Raw genomic sequence first — 23,454 nt, 5'->3', positions numbered from 1 at the left:
CACAATTTTTATTACTAGAGCAAAATCAACATATTCTCTTTTATTAGCATGTGCCCACAATTTTATCAGTTATAGGCTATAGCCAACCAGCAATATTGTATTTCATTGACACGTGCAAGTTACCTCCGACAATAATTTGTGGAGTACCTCGTTCTGCACATGATTCTCGGGACAACTTCATTATTCTCACACAACCTTCTTATTTCCAGATAACTTAGAGACATATAAAAAGTGGTGTGATTTAGTATAAAATTCCAAGGTGGGACTATTCCATAATTGCAAGCTAGCTGAGTTGGCTTTGTCCGTCGACACAATAGGGAAGGTCATAGTTCAATCCCCTCGCGCCCTTAATTTTTTGCTACTTGTCATTGTGACAGAAAAAGAAATGTGTGGTAAGCCCAATTGGGGATAAACAAAAAAAATGGGGAACTACGTGTGGAATGGACGGAACAAAATCTATATGTATATTTTTGCTTTTCTTGGGGCGGCTGCATGGGTGCTACTATATGACGCTAGTTGCGTCACATAGTGTGTGGAATGCACAACCGATCAAGTCTGGGACAGTTATTGGCAGACACCGAAATAACCATTGTTTGCAAGGCACGGTAATAATTCAGAAAAACGACAGGTTGAACGATTGAGCACATGACCTTAAAGACTTGAGCACGTGCTCCTAGCCATGGCAACAAACACCTACTGCTAACCAATGGCCAGCATGAATATTTAGGAACATACTGCAACGTCAGATTTATATAAAAATATTTTTTAAATATGAATTGCCGAATATTCTTGGAAAAATGAACATTTTTTAAATTACGAGTAATGATTTTAATATTCCATCCATTTTGAAAAAAAAACATTAACACAATTTGAAACGACATCATTTTCTGAAGACATTAACCTTTTATGAAAATACAAAAAAAATTGAAGTAGTGACCGACTTCTGAAAATGGAACATGTTTTGAGCATTCAGAACAATTTTATAAAATGTGTTTTAAATGCGGACATTATTTTGAATTTGTGAACAATTTACTAACATATGAATATTTTTTGAATTTGTAATTTTTTCTTAAATGAGTTTTGTTTAAATCCATACAATTTTGGAAAACACAAATAAATTTTGGATTTTTTTAATATGTCCTGAGTTTCGAAAAAAACGGAAAGAGAATTTTTTTCCAAACATTTATAAAAGCAGGAACACAATATTTTAATTCTGAATTTTTTTGTAAATATTAAAAAACAAAACTTTGTTTGAAAAGTTTTAATTACGAAATAAGGTAAAAAAATAAATTTGGAAGGAAAAGTGAAACGGGCCGGGACAATTTTGGGCGGCCTGTGCGAAACTCTGACTATCTGCCGCATTGGGAGTCAAATAGAGTTTTTGCAGCTTCATCAGCAGGCAAATAAGTAGGCAGGCTTGGCTGGGCCACAGCGTGTGCGGCCCAAGTACGAAAATCTGGAGTTGTTAAATAAATAAACAGACGAACGCACAAAAATTTAGTACCACCTCGGATAGAAAAATAAATTTCGACGGTGAACGGATGAAAAAATTGGAGAAACACACCTTGCTTTATTAGTAGGTATAGATATGCTATTATATATGATTTTTGGGAGTAACCTATTAACCTAGAGCCTAGTGCTAGTTTCTGTTTTTTCCTTGTTTTAGAGTTTCGCAACAAAGGAATACCAAACGGAGTCCAAACGGAATAAAACTTTCGCCATGATTTTTCTTGGACCAGAAGACACCCAGGAGACTTGGAGTACAAGTCAGAGGAGCCTCGAGGCGGCCACAAGGGTGGAGAGCGTGCCCAGGGGGTGAGGCGCGCCCCCCGACCTTGTGGGCCCCTCGTAGCTCCCCTAACCTAATTCTTTCGCCTATATATACTCTTATACCCCAAAAACATCCAAGGGAGCCACAAAACCACTTTTCCACCTCCGCAACCTTCTGTACCTGTGAGATCCCATCTTGCGGCCTTTTCTGGCATCCTGCCGGAGGGGGAATCGATCACAGAGGGCTTCTACATCAACACCATTGCCTCTCCGATGAAGCGTGAGTCGTTTATTCAGACCCATGGGTCCATAGCTAGTAGCTAGATGGCTTCTTCTCTCTCTCTCTTTGATTCTCAATACAAAGTTCTCCTCGATGTTCTTGGAGATCTATTCGATGTAGTACTCATTTACGGTGTGTTTGCGGAGATACAATGAATTGTGGATTTACGATCAACTTATCTATGAATATTATTTGAATCTCCTCTGAATTCTTATATGCATGATTTGATATCTTTGCAAGACTCTTCGAACTATCGATTTGGTTTGGCCAACTAGATTGTTTTTTCTTGCAATGGGAGAAGTGCTTAGCTTTGGGTTCAATCTTGCGGTGTCCTTTCCATGTGACAGTAGGGGCAGCAAGGCATGTATTGTATTGTATTGTTGCCATCGAGGATAAAAAGATTGGATTTTCATCATATTGCTTGAGTTAATTTCTCTACATCATGTCATCTTGCTTAAGGCGTTACTCCGTTCTTTATGAACTTACTACTCTAGATGCATGCTGGATAGAGGTCGATGTGCGTTGTAATAGTAGTAGATGTAGAATTGTTTCGGTCTACTTGACACAGACATGATGCCTATATTCATGATCATTGCCTTAGATATCGTCATAACTTTGCGCTTTTCTATCAATTGCTCGATAGTAATTTGTTCACCCACCGTAATAATTTCTATCTTGAGAGAAGCCTCTAGTGAAACCTATAGCCCCCGGGTGTATTTTTCATCATATAAGTCTTCGATCCACTCTTTTAGTTTCCGATTTACTTACTTTGCAATCTTTACTTTCCGTTCCATAAACCAAAAATACCAAAAATATTAATTTACTGTTTATCCATCTCTATCAGATCTCACTTTGCGAATAACCGTGAAGGGGTTGACAATCCCTTTGTTTTGTTGGTTGCAAGTTGGTGTTTGTTTGTGCAGGTATTCGGTGGCTTGTTGCGTAGTCTCCTACTAGATTGATACCTTGGTTCTCAAAACTGAGGGAAATACTAACGCTACTTTGCTGCATTACCCTTTCATCTTCAACGGAAAAACCAACGCAAGCTCAAGAGGTAGCAAGAACTAAGGTTATCAATCCAGTAGGAGAACCACACAGAACCTCGTTAGCAGCACTTGCACACACAAAAGCAAATACTTGCACCCAATGGAAATAAGAGGGTTGTCAATCCCCTTGGCGGTTACTTGCAAGCTCAAGTCAGAAGATGGAGAAGCAAGGGGGAGAGAAGAAGACGAAGGAGAAGAACTACTCTCCGCGCAGATCTCCGCATCTTCAGGAGGCGGCCAAGTTCGCGGCGGAGGACTAGGCTTCTCCCTTGCCGCCAGCCGCTTCTGGCTGCTGGCTGGGGAGGAGTCTGGTGAGGAGGATGGCACCTCATCAGATCCGAGAGGTAAAATTACCATATCTCAGAAATATTTTTTGAATCCATGCCAAAACAAAGTGACTATTAGTCATAGTAAAGAAAATGAAAAAGGAAATTGTGAAAATGGATGATATGGATAATGTAGATGAGCAAAAACAGAATAGGAGAAGCTCGAAAGATGTGGGAGGAAAAGTGATTAGGGAAAGTACTGAATATAATAGATGTATTATGGATGTTACATTGGTCATAGAGAAAATGATGAGGAAAAATGATATACCAGACTTTTGGTCTGAAATAGGTTTTGACGCTGATATCATGGTTGTTCCTAATTGTCAGATTAATGCTGTCGTTGACAGTAGAATCACAAAAAGCAACCTGTAAGAAAAATTATTCCTAATGATACCTTGGAAAATTGGGCCCTGGATCTGATCCCAACTAGAGGACATTCAGGCTCCTTCTCCCACCTTAATTCCAACCCTGAACTATATATAAAAGGCAGAGAGGGAGGGGAGCCAGAGTTAGGGTTTACTAGTGCACCGTTGGGGCAGAAGAAGACATGCATCGATTTGGAGGATGATTTGGTGGAGGAGGTGGTCATTTCATTAGAGGGGAGAGAGAGATGGGTGGCAGTACAGAAGAAAAGAGGAAGGGGAGAATTACCACAAAAACTAGATGCCGTGGGAGGAGAGGAGAGATCTTGCTAGAGGGAGAGAGAACTAGAGGACTCAAGAAAGACAAGAAATGAGACAAGATTCAACTGCCAGAGGAGAAGTTGATGATGGAGTGATTGAAACAACAAGAACAAAGGAAAAGTGGAAGAGACTAGAGCTGGCCAGGGAGATTCTGTTGGATCTCAAGGAAAAGGAGGACAAGATCTGCTACAACAGCAACAAGTACCGCTCAATGCTTTGTTAGTGCAAATCTCATAAGCTAACCTCCTCCCTAGTAATGAGGCCAGTTTTAGACCTGGGTCTAGCACTTGACAGACTCATGGGGCGGCTGATCCTAGAGTAAGTGAAGCAAACAAGATAAATTCAGAGCCCAGGAATCAGGGGAAACATGGGAGAGAGACTGTGATGGTGAATAGTGGAGGAGGAACACAAGGACAGAGAGGATTTAGTGCCAATGACAGAGAACGGTATAACAATAGAAATGCACAGGATGGGGGGAGGCCAGGAATTGGAAGAGTGAACAAGGTGCTGTGAAATAAGTGCAAGGATTCGAATCACTTGACAAAAGACTTCCCCCCTTGGACACTGTGTGATTTGTGGGAAAAAGAACCATATCACTGATGACTGCAATTGGTTGAAGCGGATTAAGCCAGTTCCTAAGTTTGTGGGGTATGCAGCCAGGGGACTGGGTGTGTTGCTAGTGCAAAGTACTAAGGAATCTCTGAAGGTTGAAAACCCAAATCCAATGGCCATAATGACTGTAGTGTCTGGAGAGATCAATGAAACACAGTTGATAGACAGACTGCACTATATCGTCAACTGGAACTGGCAATGGAGATGCAAAAAACATGGAGAAAATTCCTTTTTGGTTAGATCCCCAAACAAAGGAAGACTGGTGGAACTAAACAAGTGCAAAGATTTTACACTGCTGGGATTAGGTGCTGTGATTAATGTGAAGGGATGGAGCTTTGACTCACATGCTGTTGGTAAACTTCACACTGTTTGGGTCTAGTTTGGGAAAATATCTGAATGTTTTAGGAACTTTTTTGGGATGTGTGAGGTGGCTGCAACTCTTGGGCCAGTGGTGGAAATTGACATGAATAGAATTACTGAAGAGAAGATCAGAGCTAAGGTGGGAATAAGAGACTATGAAAAAAAATACCATCTTACACTGAGATCACTGACAAAGAGTTGATGATCTATAGGATTGTACCAGAACTAGAGAGTGTGGTGGAAATAGGTTGGTATGGAGAACATAAGAGACAGGTGATTGATGAAATAGATGCAGACAATAGTGAAGGAGCCATGAGAAAGAGACACAAAAGGAGATGAGGATAATGTGATTGGAAATAAAGAGACGATCTCACTAGGAAGCCTAGGACTGGCACAATTTGAGGAGCTGAAAAGGAAGAATGAGGAGATTGCAATGATACAAAAAGAGCAAACCTTGGAGATGGAGGCAACGAAAAAGGTAGAAGCTAATCTGGATATGATTATGAAAAAAGTGATAGATCTTGAAGAACACAAAGCAAGACAGAAAGCCCTCAGAATGAAAGAGGAGAAAAAGATCATGGAGCTAGAGCAAGATAAGAAAGTTCTCATGGATCTTATTAACAAACAGCAGGGAGTGATTGACAGGTGTGCTGATAAAATTGAGATGTGGGAAAGAAGAGAGAAAGAAATGGAGGACATCACTGATGCTAATCTAAGAATATGGGCACTGATAGAAAGGATGATGAGCCCAACAACTACAATGAGGCAGTGGATTATAATGCTAGTCATGAGTCTGTCTCCTTTGGTACAAAAGTGGGAGTGAAAACAGGGAACAATGACACATAAAATAGTGAGACCATATTGGAAGAACAACTTAGAAGATGTGGGAGATTGGAAGACAAACAAGATGCTAAAATTAAGGAGCTGGCCAAGGAAAGAGCTGCTGCCAAAGATAACTATGGTACGATGCATAACCTAAATTGCCATGATGTTTCCTTATTAGCTATGGCAGACAAAATTGGAATTGGCCTAGGTTGCTCTATTAATATGGTTGAGACTAACTTAGATATCATAGCTAAGATGGAGCAATGCAGAAAAGAATTCTATTTGCAACATATTTGTCAAAAGAAAGAAGAGGAAGGTCATCATGATGGATCTAACCTCACTGACATTGGGGATGTTGATCTCAAGGAACTATGTTCTCATGAAGATTATTCTGATGCTGAACTAGAAATGGATCATTTTACACATCTAAAAAACTTCTTTTCTAGGACAAGAAAGACTGGCTTGAACTCACCAGGGTTCTCCTGTGGGAAGACAGCTAGTGTGCTTGGGGAAAAAAGGTAAACTTATAAAAATAAAGTAAAATTATAGGTATGTTTTGGAATGTCAGAGGGATTGGAAAGGACAACAAGAAAATTTTTATTAGAGAAAATATAAATAATAGAAAACTGGATTTTATTGGGATCCAGGAAACTATTAAAGATAATTTCTCCAAAACTGAACTACACAATTTGTGTGGTGGGAGAAATTTTGAATGGAAATGGTCCCAACCAAGGGGGAGATCTGGTGGGATTCTAGTGGGGATTAATTCAATTTTGATATCATCAATGTGAAAATTGGGGTTCATTTTATAAGAATTTTGGTGTTTGACAAAAAAGCAAATTTGAATGGAATCTCATAGTGGTTTCTGGAGATGCTGAAACTACTGGCAAAAATGCATATCTAGCTGAATTGTCCAGAGTATATCAAAGCAACTCTTCTATGCCAATGATGATAGGAGGTGATTTTAATGTTATCAGAAAAAGTGATGAAAAAATCAAACCCATTGGCATTGATCATTGGAGCTAACCCTGGGTGGGAGAAAATATACTTGGGCCAATAATGAAAGTGACCCCACATATGAAACGTTAGACATAGTTCTCATCTGTCCTGATTAGGAAGAACATTACCCTTTAACTATTGTACAAGCTTTGGAAAGAGAATTATCTAACCACACACCATTGGTAGTAGACTCTGGAGAGAAACTGAATAATAATGCAATATTTAGATTTGAAAATTCCTGGATGGTTAAATAAGGATTTAAAAATATGTATATAAAGTGTGGAATGTCCAAATAATAGGAAACAACATAGAGAGTTGGCAAAACAAACTGAGAATATTTAGATAAAAAGTGTGAGGATGGATCCTGAATTCAGATGCATTATGCAGGAAACTAAAAAAAATATCATGTGAAACTGGATGAGATACATAAGAGGACAAAATTAATAGGAATGTCTGTTGCTGATAGAATTGAACAAAAATAATTAAGGGCCCAATTGGGGAGACTAATTAAACAAGAGGAGATGAAGTGGTTGCAAAGGTACAAAGACAGAGAGATCAAAGATGGAGATAATAATACCAAGTACTACCATGCCAAAGTGAATGGGAGAAGGAGAAAGAACATAATATTTTCACTAAGTCAAGATGAGAGAGAGATAGAGGGGGATGAGGAATTGACCAAATATATCACTAAATTTTACAAAGACCTATTTGGCCAATATGAAGTCTCTACTGTAAACTTAAACATTCAAGATGCTCCTCGCATCACAGAAGAACAAGCTAGAGCTTTGGTTGAACCTTTTAGTATGCAAGAATTACATGAAGTAGCTTTTAATATGGAAAAAATAAAAGTCCTGGACCAGATGGCTTACCCATTGAATTTTATCAGAATTTCTGGGATTTAATAAAATGGGAGCTTAAAGGATTACCGGATGACTTACACTGTAGTGAACTGGATATATCTAGGCTGAACTATGGGATTATCACCCAAGTACCCAAAGTCAAAGATGCCGGACAAATACAGAAATTCAGACCTATTTGCTTGCTTAATGTGAGCTTCAAAATAATCACTAAAGTATTAATGAATAGACTTAGCAAGGTGATCGGACCAATTATTTCCCCAAATCAAACAGCCTTTATAAAAGGGAGATACATAATGGAGGGTGTGGTGGTGTTACATGAAGCTTTAAATACAATACATAAAAAGAAACAAAGTGCCCTCCTATGTAAGGTGGACTATGAAAAAGCATATCACAAGATCAAGTGGCCCTTTGTGTATAAAATGATGAAACTTAAAAAAATTCCTGATAAATGGTGTGACATGGTGATGCACGCCATGGTGGGAGAACATGTTGGGGTTAAAGTAAATGATAAAATTGGGCCATATTTTAAAACATTTAAAGGGCTAAGACAAGGAGATTCCCTGTCACCCTTGCTATTTGACATTGCTGCAGATGCCTTAGCCATTATATTGGACAAAGCTATGCAGGAAGTATTTGTAAAAGGGGTACTTTCTGAATTGAATCACTATGAAGTAAATATGCTACAATATGCAGATGATACAATTTTCTTACTACAAGATGATAAAGATAGTGCGAAAAACCCGAAGTTCATTCTGACATCATTTGAACAGATGTCTGGATTGAACATAAATTTTCATAAGAGTGAAATCTTTTTGTTTGGAGAGGCAGTTAACAAGCCTAGGACATACCGGGAGATCTTTACATGTGAGGTGGGAAGAATACCCATTAAATACTTAGGATTGCGAGTGGCTGATGTTAGCTTGGGGAATAAATTCTGGAAGGGAGTCACAGAAAAAATCTAAAAAAGGTGTGCATGCTCGCAGGGTAGGCTCGTCAATATGGCTGGGAGAGTAACTCTTGTACAGGCATGCCTCACCAACATACCACTATTCATGATGTCTTTCTATCCTCCCCTTGTTGGGGTGAGAAAGAAAGCTAATTTCTTTAGAGCCAGGCTTGTGTGGCAAGAAGATGAAAACAAGAGGAAATACCATCTGGTCAACTGAAAACATGCTGTCTACCAAAAGAATAGGGGGGACTTGGGATTATTAACTGAGATATTATGAACAAGGCCCTGCTAGCTAAATGGTTATGGAAATTGGAAACTGAATCAGGAACATGGGTGAGTATTTTGAAAAACAAATACATACAACACAAATGTTTGTCTGGGCTGGAAAACAAACCCGGGGATTCTCAGTTCTGGAGCAGCCTGATGGGAGTCAAAAAAATATACTTCCAACATGTTAAGAAAATGATTGGGGATGGAAATGAAACTAGATTTTGGGAAGACTGGTGGGTAGGGTCTAGACCTCTAAAATACCTATATCCTAGGCTGTATAATATCATCTTTGACCACAATATTTTAGTGGCAGAAGCTGTGAGCAGAGGGTGGCAGGGGTTTAGCTTTACGAGAAATCTGAATGGAGAAACAACTGAACTTTGGAACAGTCTGAAACAAAGAAGTGAGGAGGTAAGGATGCATGGGGGAAAAGATCAACCCCTGTGGATGCTTACTAAAAGTAGAAAGTTCTTAGTTAAATCTCTATATTCCTTTCTGATCAATGATGGGGTGGGATTTCCACACAAATTCTTGTGGAAAATTAACATCCCATCAAAAATTAAAATGTTCTTTTGGCTTTTTGTCAGAAGAAGCATTTTGACAAAAGACAACTTGATCAGAAAAGGATGGAAATGACCAAAAGAATGTGTATACTGTGGAAAGGAAGAAAATATAGATGATTTTTTTGATTGCTCGCGGCCAGATTGGTTTGGAGCCTGATCAAATGTGCTTTTGATCTTAGACGTATCCTAGTTAATCTCAATGCGGGTGGCTAAAAACCTTTAGGAAACCAGAAAAGAAAATAGTTTTGGTGGGGAGTGCTGCAATATTCTGGCTCTTTGGAAATGTAGAAATGATATAATCTTCAGATTGAGAAAAATTTAAGATCTGATGATATTCAGTCGACTTATGTGCAATTGTATTGTTGATTGGTCGATTTTGCAGAGAAAAAAATCTGGAGGAAAGACTACTGTAGCTGGGAGCAAAAGTAATCGAGCGGGTGGCAAGTGAGATATACAAGGTGACATAGGGGTGGAGACTGGGAGTTCGGCCGCTAGAGGGCTAACCAGCGAAAGAAGAACATGCCTTTCCTTTCTATGTTTGTTCCACTTGTAATCCTGAACTTGCGGGAGAATAACTATCTGGCAAAAGATGTATGCGATGCATCCCCCTTTTGTAATCCCATGTGGCAGAGGGTAGAACTTAGTCCTTAGCATAGCTTTGATGCGCCTGTGATAGAACCTAATGGAACTCATTTATGTTGCTCACTTTTGGTTTCATTAATGAAATTGGAGGGAAACCTCTTTCATTCAAAAAAAACTTGCAAGGTTTAAATCTTGTAGTGGTGGATAGATAAATTGCAAAGATAGAATAAAATAAAATAGAAAAAGTGCAGCAAGGTATTTTCGTGTTTTATATATGATAAAAGTGTTGGGTTACGAAGCATGAAAATCAAAAAGTGTGTCTATGTACGCTTGTAGACCAAAAGTGGAAGCGAAAGTGGAAGCGAACCGATCACCATCCAACCAATCTAGTGCCGAACGGACGACACCTCCGAGTTTTGCACACGTGCGGCTCGATGACGTCTCCTCCTCCTTGATCCATCAAGAGAAGGCGGAGAAGTAGATGAGATCACTACCAACACGATGGCATGACAGTAATGGTGGTGGTGGAGCAACGGAAGCGCTTCGCTATGCGAGAAAAACATGGACGAGAACTATGACGGTAGGGAGAGACGGGGCAGCAGCCAAGGACAATGTATTGAGCTCCCTTGTTGCCCCTCCCCTATATTTATATGCATGGGAGGGCTGGGAGTCCAGCCCCACTCCTAATAGGAGTTGGCGCCAAGGGGGAGAATACTTGGACTCCAAGACCAATCCTATTCCTACTAGGACTCCCCTTTTTCCCTTTCCTAGCCACATGAGCTTTGGAGGACTTGGTGCACCTAGCCCAATAACGCCAAGGCATCTCCCCTTAGCCCATGCCAGCCCTTGGGATGCGCTGGACCTGAAAGTGCAACTAATTAATATCTATTCAAGTTGAATATTTCAGAAAGTTCACTGATTGGCATGGCATGGACTAGAGATGTGGACCCCTCACAATGCTAAGGACGAAGATTGGCAAAAGCTCAATACTCTTCATTTCTATTTGAGTGATCCAAGATCACATTGAGTCCATAGGAAAGCCAATACTATTAAAAAGGGATGAGGTGTTTCTTAATGGTCTACTTGCTCAAAGTCCTTAGTGATATTGCTCCAAAAACCCTCATCTACTTTCTCATTTCCACATTTCTCCAAAACCTCAAAGTCAAAACTCGGCCCCACCGAACCATAGCCACTGCCAAAAACCCTCTGTTGACATAGCCACTGCCAAAAACCCTATACGATTCGGTCACACCGATACGGATCTCGGTGTCACCGAGATGGCCTTGCAAACTCTCTGTTGCCTGTTGCAATTATTTTGGTGTCACCGAAATGTGCAATCGGTGCCACCGAGTTTGCTTGACATCCTCTCTGTTGCCTGTTGCAATTATTTTGGTCTCACCGAAATGTGCAATCGGTGCCACCGAGTTGATGTTTGCCCTAAGACCTAGCACATTGGTCACACCGAGTTGATCTAGTCGGTCCCACCGAGATTCCTAACGTTCACATTTTGAACTAAATCGGTCTCACCAAGTTCTTCTATTCCGTCTAGCCAAGTTGGGTCAAATGTGTGTAGCGGTTGGATTTTGTGTGGAGGCTATATATACCCCTCCACCCCCTTCTCCATCTGAGAGAGAGCCATCATAACGTGCCTACACTTCCACTACTCATTTCCTGAGAGAGAACCACCTACTCATGTGTTGAGACCAAGACATTCCAATCCAACCACAAGAATCTTGATCTCTAGCCTTCCCCAAGTTGCTTTACACTCAAATCATCTTTCCAGCATAGCCAAATCTGTGTGTGAGAGAGAGAGTTGAGTGTTGGGGAGACTATCATTTGAAGCACAAGAGCAAGGAGTTCATCATCAACACACCATCTATTACCTTTTGGAGAGTGGTCTCTCCTAGATTGGTTAGGTGTCGCTTGGGAGCCTCCGACAAGATTGTGGAGTTGACTAAGAAGTTTGTAAGGGCAAGGAGATCGCCTACTTTGTGAAGATCTATCCGAGTGAGGCAAGTCCTTCGTGGGCGATGGCCATGGTGGGATAGAAAAGGTTGCTTCTTCTTGGACCATTCGTGGGTGGAGCCCTCCGTGGACTCGCACAACCGTTACCCTTCATGGGTTGAAGTCTCCATCAACGTGGATGTACGACAGCACCACCTATCGGAACCATGCAAAAAATCACCGTGTCTACATTGTGTTTGCCTTCTCCAAACCATTCCCTTTACCTTCATGTTTTACTTTCCGCTGCTACACTCTTAGAATTGCATGTGTAGGCTGATTGCTTGACTTGTCCTAGTTGCTAAAATCTTCCAACACTTAAAATTGGGAAAAAGTTAGTTTTTTATTTGGTCAGGTAGTCTAATCACCCTCCTTCTAGACTTACTTTCCATCCTACAAGTGGTATCCGAGCTTTGGTGTCCATTTGCCTTGATTTCTATAGCTTTGGTGATCATAGCCTTGGTGTCACAACCTGGTAGAGTATGGCGTCTAGCGAGGGAAATTAGCACTGTAGAGGTCCTTACTTTGATGGTACTAATTTTGCTAGTTGGAAGCATAAGATAAAAATGCATATTCTTGGTCATAACCCCGTCGTTTGGGCTATTGTGAGTATTGGCTTGCAAGGTGAATACTTCGAGGATGGAAGAAAACCGGATCATGAAGCGTCCACAGAAGAATTTAAGATGTTGCAATACATCGCTCAAGCTTGTGATATTCTTTTCAACGTATTGTGCCCCAAAGAATTCAGCAAAATCAACCGTCTTGAGAATGCAAAGGAAATTTGGGATACCTTCGTTGATATGCATGAAGGTACCGAGTCCATCAAGGAATCTAAATTGGATGTGCTTCAAAGTCAACTTGACAAGTTCAAAATGAAGGATGGTGAAGGATTCTCTAAGATGTACTCTAGGCTTGCTCTCATCACAAATGAGATTGCTGGCTTAGGAAGCGAAGAGATAACCGACAAATTCATCATCAAGAAGATCCTAAGAGCCTTGGATGGAAAGTATGATACTGATGACCCAAAAGTATAGGGGATCTATCGTAGTCCTTTGGATAAGTAAGAATGTCGAACCCAACAAGGAGCAGAAGGAAATGACAAGCAGTTTTCAGTAAGGTATTCTCTGCAAGCACTGGAATTATCGGTAACAGATAGTTTTGTGATAAGGTAATTCGTAATGGGTAACAAGTAATAAAAGTAAATAAGGTGCAGCAAGGTGGCTCAATCCTTTTTGTAGCAAAGGACAAGCCTGGACAAACTCTTATATAAAGGAAGGCCCTCCTAAGGACACATTGGAACTATCATCAAGCTAGTTTTCATCATGCTCATATGATTTGTGTTCGTCACTTTGATAATTTGATATGTGGGTGGACCGGTGCTTGGGTACTGCCCTTCCTTGGACACGCGTCCCACTTATGATTAAACCCCTTCACAAGCATCTGCAACTACGAAAGAGGAATCAAGGTAAACCGAACCATAGCATGAAACATATGGATCCAAATCAGTCCCTTATGAAGCAACGCATAAACTAGGGTTTAAGCTTCTGTCACTTGTAACACCCTCAGTGTCATGCTACAGTAAACCTCTACGATTAAGCTAATCATTTTCTAAACAGTGCTTAATCACATTTTTTCAATATCCCATTTGAAATTCCAGTCAATTCAAATTCAAGTGAAGTTTGAAGTTGCTCAAGAGTTGCTGGAAAAATGTTCATCATTTGTCAAAAATTCCATAACAATTATGTGTTAAGGAACACAACATCACTTTTGTGCAAAGATGAGCATTAGCAATTATAATAGCACCAATTCAGCATTTTTAAATGCTATCCTATAATTAAAAATACCAAAAGAATTCTTCTGGTCTCCAAAATATTTGTGGCACTGTCTATAATCACCAGGGATTTAGCGGGATACCTCCCATATTTTTCCTTAGTAAATAATTCCCTTTCTATCTTTGTTAAGTAAACAAAAGATTTTATAAAAAAGAAAAGAAAAGGGAAAAGCAGAGGGGAGAGAGAGAAAGCCCCTGCCCCACTCGGCCAAATGGCCCAGCCGGCCGTCGGCCCACCCTAGCTGGCCCACTTCCCCTCCCCTGTTGTCTTCCCCTTCCTCTTGTTCAACCGACCCACGCGAGTGGTCGCCGTCGAACCCGCTCGTCGCCCCGTGCCTCACCGACGAGGGGATAAGGATCTCCTCCCTCCCTGTCGCCTCGATCCTCTCTTCCCACCCCCACTTGCGCCTCTCCCTCGCCCATTCTCCCCTTCTCCCTCTCCTTCGTTTTGGAGAGGAGGCCGACGCAGTCGCCGCCGTGCCTCACCCGTCCTCGCGGCCACCGAGCCCCGTTCTCCTCGCCATCGTGCCCATCTTCTCCGCCGTCGTCGTCTACCCCGTCCCCGTCCATGAGCGCGAGCCGGGAGCCACTACGGGGAGCGGATCGAGCCGCCCCCTTTTGCCTCTGTCGCCGGCGAACTCCGTCATCTCCGTCAACTACTGCTGCTACTAAACCTTTCACCGGCCTCCGTGTGCCACTCGGTGAGCTCCTCTACCTCCTACTCCTCCTCGTTTGCTCCCTCGCACGCCCTAGCTAGTTGTAGCCGAAGTGCCCGAACGCAGCGCCATGGAGCTCATCGCCGACGACTCTCCGGTGACCAAATGGTCATGGGCCAGTGCCGGTTGCATTCACCACGCCTCGTAGATCCTCCCCGGCCTCTCCATTTTCTCGCTAGCTCGCCGTAGCACCGTTTTCTTCGAGCTCCTGTACGCACCGCTGCCTTCGCTCATTGCCGGCGCCGAATTCGGCCAAGCCCGGCCGTGCCACCATCCCCAAACGAAGCGGTGTCAAGTGGCTGTTCGAACGGACCCAGCCGCGCGCCGAACGGCGCCGTAAAACGCTATCTCGATGCGGCCTGAGTGGCTCCACCGCATTTAGGCGTCGCCGGCAGCGAGACGCCAGCCGCCGCCGACGTGGCACATCTGGGGCCACCCATGGGTCACTGCCAGCGGGCTCCACATGCCCGTTGACTGGGTTGACCCAGTCAACGTGCTGACTGGGCAGCCCGGTGCCACTGACATGTGGGCCCGCGCTAATTAAATAGGTTTTATAAATAAATAAAACATCAATTAATCTTTTATTTAATTAGTAATTAGTTAGTCATGGACACCGGGGCCCCACCCCTCTAATTAGCCTGTTAGTTTAGTAAATTACTGTTAGACTAACAAAGGCTGACATGTGGGTCCTATTGGACCCACAGGTCAGGTTTGACCCTGGTCAGCGAGTCTGTTGACTGCTGATGTCATCCCCATGAAATGCTGACATCATAATGAATTTTTTCAATTTAATTAACTTCAGAAAACTTTTAAAACTTTAGAAAGTCATAGTAATTAAATTGTAGCTCGGATGAAAATGTTTTCTACATGAAAATTTCTCAAAAAAATGCACCGAATCCGAATAGGCGGTCCATTCATCTGTCACATGCCCCTAGCATGCCGAACATGAACCGTCCCCTCTCTTCCACCTGTCCACAATCTTCCTAACGCCTGAAATTCATCCTCAGATGTTTACCCTCTCCGTCTGCAACGTGTAGTACCGTGTTAGAATACCCCTAGTTCTGCATATCGTCATGTCATGCTTTGTATCACATCTATTTGCTTATATTTACTGTTTCTTCCCCCTCTTCTCTCCGGTAGACCCCGAGACCGATGATGCCCCTGTGATCGACTACGTCGACGATACTTCTTCCTTTTCAGCAGACCTTCCAGGCAAGCAAACCCCCCTTGAGCATTCCGATATCACCCATTTCTTTCCCTCTCATGCTTGCAGTAGAACTGCTACTGCTTTCTGTATGGTCCTACTCTTATGCATAGCCTATTTTTATTACCAGCTTTCATACCTTACCTATTTATTCTAAACTTCTTAGTATAGGTTGGTTAGAGATCCATCAGTGACACCCACCTTGTCCCAGTTGCCCCGCTTTATGTTCGATGACTCGATCAATGTGATCGACGTCCAGGCCTCGACACCGCACATCGCCCCCCTTAGTTGTACGACTCTGCAGAGTTACTATCGAGTGCCGAGGGTGGTACCTCGACCGAACTTCTGATGTTAACCCTGTAGTGTTGCTATTTGGTCATGGTCATCAAGTGTGATTCCTCCTTAACCACTTACGATACGACTCTATCGTGCAACCCCTCAAGTGTGAACCTCGAGGGTGATTCCTCCTACGTTCACCTTGATGATTACATCGAGTGGAATCCGCCGAGGGTGATTCCTCGGGGTTTCCCCTTGGTTTTTGGCAACACTGATACTTGGACTTTACAACTGTTACTTGGAAAGGCGGGTCGACCCTGAGGGGTACCCGCGAGTGATGTAGGGACGGGTTGACCTGGAGGGTACCCGCAAGTTTTCCATGCGGCGCAGTCGGGCATTCTTAGCCCTTGCTGCAAGTCCGTGAGATGGGGCGATGGGACCACATATAATGGATCATTGATTGTTACGGCACTATCAAGACACTAACAATTTGGATATTTGATCCGAGTAGGCCTCTGGCCTTTTATGTAGTGACCACCACGTGGGAATAAGTATGGGCACTCTGCGTCGTATGTATCAGCCGAAAGCTCAACAGACGTCTGCGATGGAGCGGCGCGCGCCGGGTTGGACTGGAGCACCTCGCCTTGTATAAGGGAGGCTAGGTCTGCTCACCGTCCGCGTACCCAATGTGCAAGATTGCAAAGGGCGATGGCCCATGACCCCTTCACATTTAGGATGTAGACCGGTGTGCTAGCCTCTCTGTTGAGCCTAGGTAGTACTGCTATGTGTTGATCGGCCGAGGCCAGTCATGACCTGATGGTGTGTCCGGCCGGAGTTGATCAAGTGTGTTGGGTAAGTTGGTGCACCCCTATACGGAAGAAAACATCTATCGATAGCCTGTCCTACGGTAATGGGCGCTCGGAGTTGTATCCCGATCAATACAACTAGAACTGGATACTAGTTGCTGAGGCATGTAATGGATATGATGTCTCCGGGATTGTTTCCTCGCAGGGAGTCGAGGAAGTGATCTCTGGGCAATGTTACAACATACTTACTAATTATAATATGCCACTCTTATCTCTTCTAATGCTGCAAGATGCTTGGAGCTGCTTGAAGATGCTAGTCTTTGATAGGCTAGGCTTTCCCCTTCTCTTCTGGCATTCTGCAGTTTAGTCCACAGATACAACCCATTCCTTTGATACAGATGCATACTTAGTTTAGATCTAATGTAAGTCTTGCGAGTACTTTGGATGAGTACTCATGGTTGCTTTGCTACCTCTTTTTTCCCCATACCCTATTGTTGCAACCAGATGCAGGATCCCAGGAGCCAGACGACACCACTGATGACTACTGCTACCCCAAGGGTGCCTACTACTACGTGACGGCTACTGACGACTTGGAGTAGTTAGGAGGCTCCCAGGTAGGAGGCCGTGCCTTTTCGATCGTTGATGTTTGTGCTAGCCTTCTTAAGGAAGAACTTGTTTAACTTATGTCTGTACTCATATATTATTGCTTCCGCTGACTCTTGTGTATTCGAGCTTATGTATTCGAGCCCTCGAGGCACCTGGCTTGTAATATAACGCTTGTATTATTTTAATTTGTGTCTAGAGTTGTGTTGTGATATCCTCTCGTGAGTCCTTGATCTTGATCGTACACATTTGCGTGTATGATTAGTGTACGATTGAATCGGGGGCGTCACAAGTTGGTATAAGAGCCGACTACCTGTAGGATCCCCCTTTTCAACTCCTTGGCCGAAGTTGAGTCTAGTCACTGAAAAACTTTTACTAACATGGCTGTGTGTCTTACGGGCCACGTCTCCATTGGGTGGTATTAGGATCTTTTATTCCTTGTCTTACTCTGAGATTCTGATCTCTCTTCTCCTCGGCTTAAAGGTTTTACTAACTCTAATATTAGGATCTCGTGATCACATCCACCCGGAGAGCCCCTTATTAGAGATGATCACCTACTGCACCGGAAGATTTCGAAGATACTCTACGATGTTCTCTCAAGACTTTGTGTCATCGCTTTTGCAATTCCCTCTCATCGATAAATCCCTATGGATGACCACCTACACTTCTCATTCATACCATCATTCCCCGTTGATCTTGTTATCACAAGATACCCCGAAGTTCTCTCTTTTGTTCTCAGAATACTTTGTGCCTACTGCCTTGTAGTTCCTTGTCACATGAATACCTCTACGGATAATTCTTCGCCCTTACCGAGTATCCGCTCATCCCCATTTGTTCATGTGTTTCACAAAATTCTCTGAAATACTATTCTATCTTCCAAAATCCTTAGTAGCGTATTGCTCTTCAAATGCTTGCCTACTTGCATTATGGTTAATTCCATATGTCTAGCAATATTCCTTAAAATCCTTTGTGATTCCCATTTTGATCCTATTGATTCAATAGGTGTGCGCATGCTTGCAATCATCAGTCGATCCTTTTAAATTATCTTTCCGACTCAGACGTCATTTTGAACATGAGCCGGTCCTCGACCAATCTATTTTTCATCAATTGTACCTCTAGGTCTATTCAACATATCCATCCTTGATCAAAGCGTTTGCTTCTAATCCTTCATTTTGGAAATCATAATTCCTTTGTTATCTACGCATCAAATTATTCAGATGTTCTATAATCCGATGCCCTTGCATTCTTTCTTCCTCTCATTCAGTACCAATAATCACATCAGCTCCATTGTGGACCGCCAGGCCCATTGCTGGGTTATTAGCCGATAGTATCCTTCACATTCAAAATTCTTGAGAGTTATTCCCATGATACATAATTTCTTTGAAATCTTGTATCCTCTGTTTTTGTCAACCATGCTCTACCTTCCGAGCTTGTGTCATTTACTATTGGAGTTTGTGGCATATGTTCCCAAGATGCCCCTATGGGTTGAATCTATTCTTTTGCCATTTGTGTGAACCCGAAAGATTTCACGGGTCATACAGATACTTCCATTTTGCATCATGCTTTTATATCGATATTTATTGCATTACGGGTTGTTATTACACATTATGTCACAATACTTATGCCTATTCTCTCTTATTTTACAAGGTTTACATGAAGAGGGAGAATGCCGGCAGCTGGGATTCTGGGCTAGAAAAGGAGCAAATATTAGAGACCTATTCTACTCAGCTCCAAAAGTCGTGAAACTTCACAGAAGTTATTTCCAGAATATATAAAAAATATTGGGCGAAAGAAGTTCCAGAGGGGGGGGGCACACCCTGGCCACGAGGGTGGGGGGCGCGCCCTACCCCCTGGGCACACCCCCTGCCTCAAGGGCTCCCTGGTGGTCCTCCAATGCCCATCTTCTGCTATATGAGGTCTTTCGTCCAAGAAAAAAATAATAAGCAAGATTTGGGGAAGAAACTTCATCGCCACGAGGCGGAACCTTGGCGGAACCAATCTAGGGCTCTGGCAGAGCTGTTCTGCCGGGGAAACTTCCCTCCGGGAGGGGGAAATCATCACCATCGTCGTCACCAACGATCCTCTCATCGAATGGGGGTCAATCTCCATCAACATATTCACTAGCACCATGTCATCTCAAACCCTAGTTCATCTCTTGTATCCAATCTTTGTATCCAAACCTCAGATTGGTACCTGTGGGTTGCTAGTAGTGTTGATTACTCCAAGTAGTTGATGTTAGTTGGTTTACTTGGTGGAAGATCATATGTTCAGATCCATTATGCATATTAATACCCCTCTGATTATGAACATGAATATGCTTTGTGAGTAGTTATGTTCGTTCCCGAGGACATGGGAGAAGTCTTGCTATATGTAGTCATGTGAATTTGGTATTCGTTCGATATTTTGATGAGATGTGTACGTTGTCATCCCTCTAGTGGTGTCATGTGAACGTCTACTACATGACACTTCACCATTGTTTGGGCCTAAAGGGAGGCATTGGGAAGTAATAAGTAGATGATGGGTTGCTAGAGTGACAGAAGCTTAAACCCTAGTTTATGCGTTGCTTCGTAAGGGGCTAATTTGGATCCATATGTTTCATGCTATGGTTAGGTTTACCTTAATACTTCTGTTGTAGTTGCGGATGCTTGCAATGGGGGTTAATCATAAGTGGGATTCTTGTCCAAGTAAGGACAGTACCCAAGCACCGTTCCACCCACATATCAAATTATCAAAGTACCGAACGCGAATCATATGAACGTGATGAAAACTAGCTTGACGATAATTCCCATGTGTCCTCAGGAGCGCTTTCCTTCATATAAGAGTTTGTCCAGGCTTGTCCTTTGCTACAAAAAGGATTTGGCCACTTTGCTGCACCTTATTTACTTTTATTACTTGCTACTCGTTACAAATTACCTTATCACAAAACTATCTGTTACCGATAATTTCAATGCTTGCAGAGAATACCTTACTGAAAACTGGTTATCATTATCTTCAGCTCCTCGTTTGGTTCAACACTCTTACTTATCGAAAAGCTATGATAGATCCCCTACACTTGTGGGTCATCAAGACTCTTTTCTGGCGCCGTTGCCGGGGAGTGAAGCGCCTTTGGTAAGGAAAAGTTTATATAGTGTGCTAAAATTTACTGTCACTTGTTACTATGGAACATAATCCTTTGAGGGGCTTGTTCGGGGTATCTTCAGTCCGACCAGTGGATCAAAGAGTTGCTCCTCAGCATACTGAACCTACTGAAAATGTGTACTTTGAAATTCCTTCGGGTATGATAGAGAAACTGCTAGCTAATCCTTTTGCAGGAGATGGAACATTGCATCTCGATGTATACTTAATCTATGTGGATGAAGTTTGTGGATTATTTAAGCTTGCAGGTATGCCCGATGATGTTATCAAGAAGAAGGTCTTCCCTTTATCTTTGAAGGGAGAGGCATTGACATGGTATAGGCTATGTGATGATATGGGATCATGGGACTACAAGTGATTGAAATTGGAATTTCATCAGAAGTTTTATCCTATGCATCTTGCTCATCGTGATCATAATTATATTTATAATTTTTGGCCTCGCGAAGGAGAAAGCATCGCTCAAGCTTGGGGGAGGCTTAAGTCAATGTTAAATTCATGCCCCAATCATGAGCTCTCAAGAGAAATGATTATTCAAAAATTTTATGCTCGGCCTTCTCTCAGTAATCGCTCCATGCTCGATACTTCTTGTACTGGATCTTTTATGATGAAGACTGTTGAATTCAAATGGGATTTATTGGAAAGAATTAAACACAACTATAAAGATTGGGACCTCGACGAAGGTAAGGAGTCAGGCATAACACCTAAGTTTGATTGTGTTAAATCTTTTATGGATATCGATGCTTTCCGTGAATTTAGCACTAAATATGGACTTGACTCTGAGATAGTAGCTTCTTTCTGTGAATCCTTTGCTACTCATGTTGATCTCCCTAAGGAGAAGTGGTTTAAATATAATATTCCCATTGAAGTAAAAGCAGTTGCACCTATTAAAGATGAAGAAAAGACTATCACTTATGATAATCCTGTTGTTCCTGCTGCTTATATTAAGAAACCACCTTTCCTTGTTAGAATAAAGAATCATGCTAAAGCTTCAACTGTGGTTAACAAAAGTAATATCAAGACACCTAAACCCCCTGAGCAAATTAAAGTTGAACCTAGTATTGCTATGGTTAAAGATCTCTTGGCCGATAATATTGATGGGCATGTTATTTACTTTTGCAATGAAGCTGCTAGAATTGCTAGACCTGATGCTAAAAATAAACATAGACCTATTGTAGGCATGCCTGTTATTTCTATTAAAATAGGAGATCATTGTTATCATGGCTTATGTGATATGGGTGCTAGTGCAAGTGCAAGTGCAATACCCGATTCCTTATACTAAGAAATTATGCATGATATTGCATCTGCTGAGATAGAAGATATGAATGTTACCATTAAACTTGCCAATAGAGATACTATTTCACCGATTGGGATTGTTAGAGATGTTGATGTCTTGTGTGGGAAAGTTAAATATCCTGCTGATTTTCTTGTTCTCGGTTCCCCACAAGATGACTTTTGTCCCATTATATTTGGTAGACCCTTCTTGAATACTGTTAATGCTAGGATAGACTGCAATAAGAATATTGTTTTTGTTGGTTCAGGGGACATGTCTCATGAGTTTAATTTTGCTAAATTTCCTAGACAACCCCATGATGAAGAATTGCCTAGTAAAGATGAAATTATTGGTCTTGCTTCTATTGCTGTGCCTCCTACTGATCCTTTAAAAAAATATTTGCTAGACCATGAAAATGATATGTTCATGAATGAAAGAAGGGAAATAGATGAAGTATTATTTAAAAAGGGACCTATTCTAAAACACAAATTACCTGTTAAAATCCTAGGGGATCCTCCTCCACCCAAGGGTGATCCCGTGTTTGAGCTTAAACCATTGCCTGATACTCTTAAATATGCTTATCTTGATGAAAAGAAGATATATCCTGTTATTATTAGTGCTAACCTTTCAGAGCATGAAGAAGAGAGATTATTGAAAACTCTGAAGAAGCACCGTGATGCTGTTGGATATACTCTTGATGATCTTAAGGGCATTAGTCCTACTCTATGTCAACACAAAATAAATTTGGAGAAAGATGCCAAACCAGTTATTGATTACCAACGACGGCTAAATCCTAAGATGAAAGAAGTGGTAAGAAAGGAAATATTAAAGCTCCTTGAGGAAGGTATAATTTATCCCGTTGCTAATAGTCAGTGCGTAAGCCATGTCCATTGTGTCCCTAAGAAAGGAGGTATTACTGTTGTTCCTAATGATAAAGATGAATTGATTCCGCAAAGAATTATTACAGGTTATAGGATGGTAATTGATTTCCGTAAATTAAATAAAGCTACTAAAAAGGATCATTACCCTTTGCCTTTCATTGATCAAATGCTCGAAAGATTATCTAAACATACACACTTTTGCTTTCTAGATGGTTATTCTGGTTTCTCTCAGATACCTGTGTCAGCTGATGATCAAGAAAAGACTACTTTTACTGACCCTTTCGGTACCTTTGCTTATAGACGTATGCCTTTTGGTTTATGTAATGCACCTGCTACCTTTCAAAGATGCATGATGGTTATATTTTCTGACTTTTGTGAAAAGATCTGTGAAATTTTCATGGATGATTTCTCTGTTTATGGATCCTCTTTTGATGATTGCTTGAGCAACCTTGATCGAGTTTTGCAGAGATGTGAGGAAACTAACCTTGTCTTGAATTGGGAGAAGTGCCACTTTATGGTTAATGAAGGTATTGTCTTGGGGCATAAAATTTCGGAAAGAGGTATTGAAGTTGACAAAGCTAAAGTTGATGCTATTGAAAAGATTCC

General features: G+C 41.8%; 1 pseudogene; it reads left to right on the top strand.

Moving 5' to 3' along the window:
- The first annotated feature begins 4,489 nt into the window (after nt 1-4,489).
- LOC147981998 (uncharacterized) lies at nt 4,490-5,416 on the top strand (annotated as a pseudogene).
- The last annotated feature ends 18,038 nt before the right edge of the window (nt 5,417-23,454 follow it).

The sequence above is a fragment of the Triticum urartu genome, chromosome 3A (genome assembly GCF_056163025.1).
Source record: "Triticum urartu cultivar PI428250 chromosome 3A, HENAU_Tu73, whole genome shotgun sequence".
In the NCBI taxonomy this organism is placed as follows: domain Eukaryota; kingdom Viridiplantae; phylum Streptophyta; class Magnoliopsida; order Poales; family Poaceae; genus Triticum; species Triticum urartu.
Note: the sequence above shows the minus strand (reverse complement) of the source record. Positions and strands in the feature narration are given on the sequence as shown.